The 12,359-nt window shown below is 36.8% G+C and overlaps 1 protein-coding gene across 1 annotated transcript in view; it reads right to left on the bottom strand.

The window, feature by feature from the left end:
- Positions 1 to 12,359, bottom strand: part of LOC109623359 (frizzled) — a 212,597-nt gene that overhangs the window by 13,589 nt on the left and 186,649 nt on the right. The gene's annotated exons all lie outside the window — the stretch shown is intronic.

Below are 12,359 nucleotides of genomic sequence, written 5' to 3' on the forward strand. Positions count from 1 at the left end.
ACACGCGTAAAATAGTCAGCACCACATTTAACGTGACTTGACTTTTTTTACGACGTTTTTTGAAATAACGCGGTTTTTTTTACGACGGGTCTTGAAATAACGCGGTTTTTTTTACGACGGGTCTTGAAACAACGCGGTTTTTTTTACGCGGTTTTTTTTACGCGGGACCATTACCGTCGTCTAGTCTAGTCTAGTCTAGTCTAGTCTACACATACACAGCCATCACTTGGAAGAATCCTGGAAAATGATTGAATCGACTACTTCTATCATTTTTCTTGTCATTATCAATGCTTGCAGTGAATCAGTGATACATTACAAGCATTGAAGCGGCCAGGCCTACTGTGCAGCGTCATTGAATATTAAATGAAAACCATAGAACGGGGACATCTCGTACCAACCGCTCCGTATAATAAGTGGTATAGAAGCTAAGCAAAATCGTTGGGAGTGACGTTGCTAAGAAAGTTAATGTCACTCCATCTGGGTTCCTCGTCCTGGGATGGGACATAGGATTTTCCCCTTATGCCCTGGCTCGGAAGCCTAGGTTTAAGCGCCATTGCTCGCTCTCTGAAACGAGACAAAATATTGAGACCCCTTCCCCGGTTGTACTAAGAAAATCAACTTTTAAGTGAATAAACTGTGAAACGTGTAGGGGCCCTACACTTTCAGCATCTAGGCATCTCATAGAAATTAGAAAGATCTCACCAAATAGTCAAACGTCCGGTATCCTTTTTCCTTACAGCGTGAAACAAGCTGTACTGTACAGAAACGCAATATTTTTTTTCACTTGATGATGGATTTTTTTTCTCATGGGTTCTTCATTCAAACTTTCTCTGCGCTTTGTATGAAAACTGTATTATTAATTTAAAGAAACCTAAATCACGAAACACTTCTGTGACAGTTTTGCGTGATCGTATCAACAATACACAAAACTCAAACTCTCCAAAATGATCTTCGTTTCTCTCCACCATCCGCCAATTGATTGCACATTGTGCAGCGAAACACACGACACATCCACATTTTGTACGCGGATAGCACCTGAACTGCCGATTACATTACGAATAAATCTCGAGAAAAAGAATTTACACTATGGAAATCTAGCACAATCAGGGACTCCGTAATGATTAACTTTTGCAAACGGAAGAAAACGGAATCATCGGTACACATTTTCACGGGAACAATTCTTCATATTCTTCTTTCGGTCACATACACAACACGGAACCCGTTAATTCGGAACTAGATTTTTCTCCAATTCGTACGCGTGCTGTTTCTGGATGACGTACCACCAGCCAAATTATCGTCACAAATTCACACCTTACGCGGGACCATTACCGTCGTAAAAAAAAACTTCTGTGTACTCCCGTGGGTCTACTTTAACTTCTGGTCGACCGTCCATGTTCGTTCAGTTCACTTTTTCGCCCCCAAACAACGACAACTCCAATTCCAATTCAGTCACTTGCGCACGCAGCACTACTGCAGAACCAAACAACAACAACATACGCGTCGTACGTATGTACACGTATATGAACCTGGATGTAACCTGGAGGTTCTTCATAAATTAAAACAAATGGTTATTCCCTGTGCCAGCTCCCGCCCTGGCTTGGAGCGCGCAACTTTGTACCTGTGTGTATTACAACCAACGGGACATGGCATCCCCAGCATCATCCGTTGTAGAGTGATGAGGGGTGAAATTTTGACTGTGGATTTTGCAAAACAGTTCGGAAATATTATGCCCCAAAAACTTAAACTTACTTCCATGCAATTCAGTACTGCAATTTCTTTTTTGCAATTTCACATCGTAATAGGCTGTTTTAACTCACGCAAATCTGACAGGAAAAGGCCTACTTTCCCACACCAAATTAACAGTGCAGTAATGGTTCATTACAGCACTGATTTGCGTTGCGTAATGAACCATTACAGCACTGTTTTCAGTTTTGGTCAACTTATTGATGCTTTCTGGACGCATTTTTGAAAAATTGTGACAACTGCACAGTATAACCTGCTATGATCAGATTTTCTCCAACATGGCTATGAGCATCAGTATACAGTTTGATGAAAAAGTTTTGTAAAAACTATCCTCAAGCGGTAATTTATGAACTTGCAAAAAACGTTGTACGCAACTCGATGCAGAACTCGATTTTTACAGCACTCGTCGTAATTATCCAACTCGGCAAGCCTCGTTGGATAAATGTACGACTCGTGCTGTAAAAATCGTCATTCTGCACCTTGTTGCGTAAACTACTATTTTTTTTTACTACCAATTTCAGCATTATGATGACCCACTTTTACGTACTGGTTCATTATGCAACTGAAATGAGTGCATTATGCAACTCAAATGAGTTGTATAATGAAATAGTAGTTTACGCAACAAGGTGCAGAATGAAGATTTTTACAGCACGAGTCGTACATTTATCCAACGAGGCTTGCCGAGTTGGATAATTACGACGAGTGGTGTGAAAATCGAGTTCTGCACCGAGTTGCGTCCAACGTTTTTTGCAATTTCATAAATTACCGCTTGAGGATAGTTTTTAACAAAACTTTTTCGATGATGATTAACCTGGGCTTGTTAGTCGAGTCAAGTACAAGACACTGAAGACGACCTTACAGTTGAGGTCGAAATACGTATCTGTCAAAGGATGCAAATTCCTAGTGGAATTCAAAGGAACCGTACTTAACCCGATTTTCTTTTTATTTAAAACTTTTTCATCAAACTGCCACTGATGTTCATAGCCAAGCCATGTTTAATAAAGTCTGATCACAGCAGGTTATACTGTGCAGTTGTCACAATTTTTCAAAACTGCGTCCAGAAAGCATCAAGAAGATGATCAAAACTGAAAACAGTGCTGTAATAGTTTATTACGCAACGCAAACAACGCAAATCAGTGCGGTAATAAACCATTACCGCACTGCTAATTTGGTGTGGGAAAGTAGGCCTTTTCCTGGCAGATTTGCGTGAGGTAAAATAGCCTATTACGATGAGAAATTGCAAAAAATCATTGCATAATAGTTATTTATGTAACGAGTTGCAAAATGATGATTTTTACAGCACGAGATGTACATTTTTTCAACGAGGCTTGTCGAGTTGAATAAAAACGACGAGTGCTGTAAAAATCGAGTTTTGCAACGAGTTGCATACAAATTTTTTTGCAATGAAAGAAAAAACTCATTAGAATATGATCGTTTCCAACAACATCATCGTGCTTCGCGGTAGTTGAATGGGAACGACCACGTGCTCTATCATCCCGGGTAGAGGCTAATGGCAAACAAAGGACAAAATAATAACTGGTTTTGCCATCATATCTCGTTTTGCCATTCTTCTGTTATTATGAAAAACTTAAAATGACAAATCAATAGCAAAATATACAATCATAGCAAATCTTGTCATTGATATGTTATTCATGAATAATGCTAAATAACACATCAATAACAAAAATTACTATCATGGTAAAACTTGCAATTTAGCACCTTTTATGATGAATTGTATAAAATATCAAAACAATAACATAATTTACATTCCTAGCTAAATTTGCCATTATTTTGATACTGTGAGAAATTATTCATAAACATTAGGCCCCATAACATATTTTACTCTTAATATAGCATTAACTATTATATTGTATATTTCAAGCATAACTTTTCAATTTGACGTATCTCGCAAAAGTAAACAAATCCGGATTCTCAGCTGTGTGTTTGATTCGCAATGGATTCTATTTGATGCACATCAATTTATGTTAATATAGAACTCAAACAATTAAAGAGTATAATTTGTAAAACGACGTATCTATCTACCCTAACAACCCTACGCTGCGCAAACGTTCCTAAATAGGAGAAGCCAGAGTGGATCGCGGGGCAACGGTGGCTACGTTCATCAAAGTGAATTTGATTTTAAGTTCGTTTCGCTTTGAGTTTTTAATTTCCACAAAATAAAACTGTTTTTACATTGATTGATGAACTTAAATTTTATTGAAGAAAAAAAAAAGAAATTGCTCATTTTACCTTTCTTCTGCTACTTTGAAATAATAACTGAATCAACCATTATTTTAAAATTGAATAATTCGATTTAAATTTGAACAACTAAACCTACCATTATTTTGATCGCCACATAAACAGCTAAATTTGTTCTTATTCTGTTATCAATAACTCAAGAATGTCATATTTTGTTATTCACGGATAACAGTTAATTTGGGTCTTATTTTGTTATCAATATCTCAATAATAACTTATTTTGTTCTTCAATTTTATCCGCATGCTTTACCATTACTTTGTTATTACAATGGCAAAATAAGTTATTTTTAAGTTTTTCTGCTACCAAAATTTTGTTATTATTTTTGTTATTTTAACTCTTATTTCAAACAAACAAATAACACATTTTGTCATTCAAACATTCTGTTTTAATGGTAAAATTTGCCATTCTTTTGCCATTAAGCTCTACCCGGGATACTAGACACAAAATTTGGATCAAGCATGCCGTGCTATAACCGTCACAGTTTTTCAAGCTCTAGCCGTGGAAACTGAGGTCAGACTGAGGTTGTCAATCAAACAATTGCATTATGATTCATAATGCAACCGAAATGAGTTGCATTATGAACCATAATGCAATTGTTTGGTATCGTACGGAAAAGTAGGCCGTAACCTTACCGAAACGGCAAGTATAAAATAAAATTTTATGTTGTGCGTTGCACGTAAAAGACAATTATGGCGAATACTTTCCAAGGCCTTCAATGATGATGGAAATTCAATCGCAGTGCAAAGACCACGTGCTGTCGCAACAGTCATCACATAACGTGACCATGTGGCGACCTTTTTTCAAGAATTATCAAAGAGCGCTATGATAAAAAATTTGAAAACAGGTCTGTTTTCTTAGGCGACTATCTCGCGTGTATCTTTGGCTGCGGGTAAAAGTAGTCGCCAAAGTAGATTTTATTTTGATTCGTATAATAGTGCCGAGTTGCAAAAAATGTTGTATGAAACTCGTAGCAAAACTCGACTTTCTCACGACTCGTGCTGGAACAATCAACTTTTTGCTACACTCATTGCACAATTATGGGTCACTCAAGGAACAATCGTTTCATAATATGTATAGTTTTACATACCAAAATAACACTTTCATTATTTTTATTTTGTATTCTCTTCACTGAAACTCCTGAAACTGAAAGTTTGCTTGTAAAATTCACTTTAGACGGTGAAAATTACTAAAATGTTGATGAATAATGAAAACCACAATAATGGGTCAAAATTGGCTGTGTAACAATTATGGGTCAATTTGTTGCCTATTATGGGTCACTCAAGAGGAATTGGCTCAACAATAATGTTTTGTCTATTTTTTCACTGATTGATCACTTATTCTCGATAGATCAATTAAAGTAAAATCTTAAACTGGTCTCAAACGTCTTAACGAAACGTGTTTTCAAGATTTGGAACCATTTTTTTTTCAAAATTGGGACAAAACCTTTAACACAACCACCGATAAACGCCTAAAAGTATGCAATGCCCATGTACGCAGAACTGTCAATATTATGCTGCACATAAAGTGACCCATAATTGTGTGATTTTCGGTGTTCCATGGCACAATAATGAGTCACTTAAATTTTGCCAGAAATAAGCTTTAATTAGCTGCAGTCACATGAATTTCTACATTTAGAACGCTAATTATACCTTTGTTCTGGTGACGATACCATTTTGCACTTGAAAATCAACGAAGCACGCTGTTACAGAGCTTACGAAAGCAGCGCACGCACTTTACGATATTTACAATCGCAGCGTTACTTTGACATATGGTTGTGTGCCGAACAAAAAAGTATCGAAAATATGTATGTTTTGACGTATAACCCCGTGTGCGATACGTATAATGACACAAAACAAATCAACTTATGTACGAAAAATGATAATGACTAACAAAAGCTTGCAATTAATTAGTATTAGTATTAGTATTAGTATTAGTATTAGTAGTGAAAAGTGACTAATAATTGTGTGTGACCCATAATTGTGCAATGACTGTACTCGTTACATAAATAACTATTATGATTCAGCATTTCCAGTCCAAAACACGAAACAAAAGTCTATTGTTGATCCGATTCTATTTAATTTCAATGAGATTTTGTTCATTTACTGAATTTGAACTTTAGCGTCAACACATAACCATTGTTCCGGACGGATTGCAGTTGGCGGAAATGGTGAAGAGCAGCGGATAAGCATACTAATCCGTAGCTATTTTTACAGTCTAATGTCTTGAACTATTTCCGCAAAACCAGCAAGTTCCTCAACGAACTACCCTTTTGAAAACCCCTCCGCTTAAGCGCCTGTACGTCGAATCGTACTGCGAAAGGGCGTGTTCGAATCCCGTACCCGACTAGTTCCACTTAGGGCAGGGCAGGTAAGAACTACCTAAAAGTCTGGCAAATTTACCCAAATTGAACCGGACCAAAAATTATCCGAAACCTGATAAAAACTGAAATTCTTTCACTGTTTTCCTAACGTAAATCGTAGGAGAAAGGTTCACAAGGTTAACATTCGTTTATTCTCCTATTTTTAGAACCTAGGGCCCTGAACGTGCACGTTTTATATAAATGGATTGATCTAATCTGCGTGTGGTTTACAGAACCGTCTCAACTGCTCGTTTGTCGAAGATGTCGCTAATGTGCCAATGGGAACACGTGGGTCTAGCCGTGGGTTGGTCTTCTAAGGGGCTACTCAAAATTCCACATGGCGTCGCCGGATTGGGCGGGGTGGTCTCGGTGACGGCTGATGAATGGAGAGGCCTGATGGTACAAAAAAAAGGATCTTCAGGCGAAAATGAGCAACTTCAGTAAAAGGTCTTAGGCTAGCACCTAGCAGTTTTCGATTTGATAGCGAAATTCATCAAACCAGTCGTAATTGCGTGTTTCTAAGGCACAAATGATTTTAGGTCTTTGTTTTAACAACATTCGTTTTATGCTGAACTCACTTTTGTAATGCAAAGTTCGCTTTCACGCTCCAACTCACTGTCGTTACGTTCGACTCTCTCAATAGCTCTAGAGGAATTTATAATTGGTTAATTTCCGAACTATTTATTAGCTTAACTCACTTACAGATTCTATGATCTCAAGCACACACGGGTATAACGATTTTCTTTGCTAACAGCACTACTTAATTATTCGGAATGATCTGACTGATCTCTAGCACTGACTCAACAGGAATGAAACTTCTTTCGTACAGGTCATATTTGGAGCCAATCTTCCCATATAGTACATTAAAACCTGAAGCAGAACGTGTCCTGCTCTGATTGGACCACAAAATATCGTATGATATTTCAACTACACAAATATAAATTTGTGATGAATTTATCGAAGACTACAACCTTCCAAAAAGTAGTATGATCGTAACCCAATCTAGGGATGTAGTACCGGTGGTACCGGTACCGAAAATACCGGTATTACCGACCAATTTGTGGTACCGAAACACCGGTACTGACTGAGCCTTGGTACCGGTACTTTCGGTACCGTGAAATCTCTTCCGAAATGTTGGTCATTTTCCGGTCATTTTTTTTCTTTTTTAATCCGGTCATTAGTATAGCCGATATGCAATGGAAACCCGACTAGAAGTTTATAACAAAAATGTAACATCTTTTTAATTAATCCTGATATTTATAACATAGGCATCGTACACAAATAACGTAACGCTATAGGGGGAGGGGGGGAGTCTAGCTTACGAGCCATACAAAATATTTTTGGTTTTCGTACAAAAAGCGTTACATGGGGGAGGGGGGAGTCTGAAATCGCTGATTTTAGCGTTACGTAATTTGTGTACCATGCCTTATTATGTTATACTTCTATCAGAAACATTTGGTGTACATAACTATTATAACACAATTATATCACATTATGTTATAAAATCTGATCATAACTCATTGTAATATACTTATGTTTCGATTCTTTGGCATTGGCATTGAGATAGCATTGTTACAAAGTTGTATCAAATTATAATAGAAACTTGTTATTGTGAAGCTCAGATTGATATCACGTTTTGTTATAATTTAGATCTGTTCATAATACAATAAGTTATTTTCTTGATTACACCAGAGCTCTTTTAGTAATTTTAACATCATCCTTCATCTAGTTAATAACATAATCAGTTATTGAAAATTTTTATAATATCATAACACAATATGTTACAAACTTGATATAATTTTCTAGTCGGGAATAAACGAAAACATTTATTTAAAAGGGGCTGTCCATAAACCACGTGGTCATTTTTTTGGGACTTTTCAACCTCCCCCCCCCCCCCCGTGGTCATTAGTCCATACATTTTTTTTTTGTCCATACAAAATGGTCATTGGCCGAACCCCCCCCCCCCCCCCCCCCTCATGACCACGTGGTTTATGGACAGCCCCAAACCAAGTTTGACAAACAAACGTTTTATATATGCAAAACGTTTCTGCAAATGGATTTATTAGCTGAAAATAAAACTTGTTAGATTAGGGTTTCTTGTTATTTCTTCAGTTTTTAAAATCCATTGAAAGCATCATCAAGGAAAAAATAGTTAAATCTTCTTCTGTCTTCACCTTGTAGCTGTCTATCTGAATTTGGTACATCAAAGGATGTTCCTGTTTCATTTTAGACTGATCAAGGTACTGCCTGTGGAACTGCGTAGAAGCTACACAAAAGCTCCAAAAGCAGTTTCATACAACTCATTTCTTTCTATCATTTTTATTTGATGTTTGTTGTTTAATTAGGTATTTTTTGGTTAGCTTCAATGGCATCCCTGAAAACCGGGATTAACATTTTCCTGAAATTGAAGATTTTCTGTGCAAAATAGATTATTCTTCATTTTAGTGGAAAATTTCTCAGTACCGGTATTTTACCGGTACTACCGGTACTGTCAACCCCAGTACCGAAATACCGGTACTCACCAAAAGTGGTCGGTACTGCGACCACTAACCCAATCTACTGGAGTTCTCAAAATTTGGCTATACTTGGTTTTACAGAAATAGTTCCAATACCCTCCACTGCACCTGTGGTGGCGCTGCGATAACTTAGTGGTTCCAATTATACCAACAATGCTAGCCATGAACATGTTCGACACTTCTCAGTTCATTTTAACAGTGTAACCGTTCTAAAACTCGCACGAGGGTTTGGTAAACCTGGTGACTTAAGCGCCACTCTCGTAGGAGAGACCACCAGTCTGTTGTTTGCCCGTTTTCCACTTTTCAAATTCGGTATTGCGTTTGCGGTTGGATGAGCTTAAGTCGTTGTTGGGTTCTTTCTTAAAAAGGGGTTGGGATTAGAAGCTAAGAAGTTGGCGTGAATGTAGATTCGAAGAGTTTTCGGTGTTTTTTTAGTCAAACGACCGTTCGAAAGCCCTGAGGAACTTGTATTAGCAAAGTCGGGCAGCAAACTGGAGACTGGTGGTCTCTCCTACGAGAGTGGCGCTTAAGCCACCAGGTTTACCAAACCCTCGTGCGAGTTTTAGAACGGTTACAACAGACCACGCAAATACACGAAAACGACGGATCATATCGGATCATATACTCTATTTTATCGGTCTTGTTGCCGTTCTTTTCATGCACATATTACATCTGTCAAAATGATCTGAGAGTTGTCAGTCATTTTGAGTTTAGGTTCGTTGGTTAAATAAAGAATATTGCATGGTTTTAGAACCTAAAATGCCTTTTGAATTTTTTGCCGACAATCGGCAACCATGCTGAAGTTAACAAAGTTCAGCGCAACTTGATTTGTCGCATGATAGATCCGCGCCATTTTCAAAAGCAACCAATGCGGTTCGATTCTAGCCATAATCTGTTAAAACGGGTAATGAAGTGCCTTAAAAGTGAGAGAACATTTTCTACAGACTCGACTCTCCGAGCCTTCTATCGAAAATTCGTTTTTTCTTTGAGTGAACATATGTATAGTCTTTCAGTACACTTTGGTGTACGAGTAAGGCAAAACTTATTATATCCGTCGTCTCGAGCTTTGCGCTTGAGTCTTTCCGTAATGTTTTGCACAGTACCTTAAATCGCTTGCCAAGTAAAACTTTTTTCAAAATCAATCTTATTCTTTGATAAAAGTTCCCTTTCTTGACATTTTTTGAAGGTTCCAATCATCTTTCAACTAGTGTGAGTTTTAAGCATAGCATAGCATGAATACTTGCACAAATCTTGGATGGAGTTTCAAAGCTGAATATTTCCATTGACATTGCTGATGTCGCTACTATTGCAATGTCATAGATTCACTCAGCTCCACACACCTGGCCAAGTCCTTGCAAGCATTTATAAATCCCTTCATCAACTTAGAAAGAGCCCAGAACTGAAGCATCTTCCAATAGATGAAAGGATGTTGAAAATAGCGAATTTTCAACTTATATGCAGTTATAAAGTAAATGTACTGAAGTAAAATTATTTACAAATAAATAATATTGGAAAGATCTCACCAATTGTTGTGGGGTTTTTGTGGTACAATGCCGATCATCTAATTGTCTTGATTAATGTTCTTCTCTGTAAAGAACAACACAATACTGAACATTTAACACCCGCGCATCTATTGTTTTGATTTTCACACGAGACAATAGCGAACGCGATCGATTATGCTGCCATACTCACCCCTTACAGGAGCGATGCATGCACAGCAAAGAACAAAACAATACTCTTCAACTAGTGTGAGTTTTAAGGTGTATGAAATATTGCATTTTTTGGAAAAAATGCGATACAATTTTCACATAGTTTTCTGCATAAAAACGCAAGGATTCTCCTTCATAAGCAGGACACAAAAGTCAATCCAAATCAATACACAATATCTAAACTTTTGAATAAGGTGTGCCAGCTCCAGGAATGTCGGGAAAAATGGAGCGGGCACTTTTTTGTCACTGTTTTTTTTTTCTTTAATACCAAGAAAACAAATTCATTCTTTGAGTCGAACTCTTTTTTTATCATTGTTCTGTAAGTAAAACTTAAAAAAAAAAACAGATTAATCCACCTTAGTGGTGGTGGTGCCTTTCTCGTCGAATATGTACTTATGATCTTTCCGTCGACGTTAGCCAATCCTTAGAATACGCTCTATACGATTCGTGTAATATTTGACCTCCTTATGAAAAATAACTGCAAAAAAGGGAAATTTTCCATTCAATTTTCAATCGCAAGAGCGAGGGCTCAACCAGCCGCACCCAAATTGTGCACAGTAATTTTAGACACAAAAAAAAAAACAAAAAACTTTATTCAGTGTTGATGCGATCAAATTATTATTTTCCCATAACACGTTGATCCATCCTATTTTATATTAACACTTAAACTACCGAGGGGGTAAAAACTCCCGCGAACTACCAAGGGTCCAAAAAAAGTCGGAAGTCCAACTTTGACAAGGCATTTCTCGGCCGTTTTTCAACCGATTTCAAAACTTTTTTTTGCGATGGAACCGGACAGGTTTCAAGATCATCTTCCATTTAAAAAAATATAAAATAGATGCGTCTACCCAAAGTTATTAAGCAAAAGGCACTTCCTAGTTTTTTTTGAGAGCGCATTTTTTGCGCACATTGATCAATAAAACAAAATTTAAAGCGATGACATATGGTTTTTTCGACTCTAAATCATGCGTACAGCTGGAGTGAACATGTTAATGCAAAATTAGTGGTTTTTCAGTACACTGATAATTTACCTTACTCAAAAAACTGCTAAAATATCCTATTTTTCACATAAAATAAGCAATAAATCAAAATTCAAAGCGATGACATATAGTTTTTTTGGTCCTAAATTGTTCGTAGGATTGTACTCGACATTTTTGATGAACAATGAAAATGTTCTAATTACACTCTTATTTTGTTTTACCCGGAAAACTACGAAAATTCTATACTTTTCACACAAAATAGTCAACAAAACTAAATTTAAAACGATAACATGTAGTTTTTTAGCCTGGAAATGTTCGTAGCAGTTTGGGGGACATACTTGAAGAAGGATAGTGATGTTTTCATTACACTCAAATTTTGATTCACTCAAAAATCAACGAAAGTACCACATTTTTCACGCAAAGTGCTTAACAAAAACGATGGCTTACAATGCAAAGTAGTTTTTTATCTTTAAATTATTCGTGAAAGCGTACTGGACGTTCTTGATGAGTAATAGTGATGTTTTCATGACACACTTAATTTATTTTCCTCGAAAAGCTACAAAAATACCATAATTTTCATGCAAAACAGTCAATAAAACAATAAAGCATAACATGTAGTTGTATGGCCTTAAATTTTCCGTTACAATGTACTGGACCTGTTTTTGATAAAATGTTGATGTTTACATTACACTAATATTTTGTTTTATAAAAAAATGTACGAAAATACCACAAAAAAGCGAATAAGCCAAAATTTAAAGTGATGATATGTAGTTATTTAACTTTGAATTTATCG

Source organism: Aedes albopictus, chromosome 3 (genome assembly GCF_035046485.1).
Source record: "Aedes albopictus strain Foshan chromosome 3, AalbF5, whole genome shotgun sequence".
NCBI lineage: Eukaryota > Metazoa > Arthropoda > Insecta > Diptera > Culicidae > Aedes > Aedes albopictus.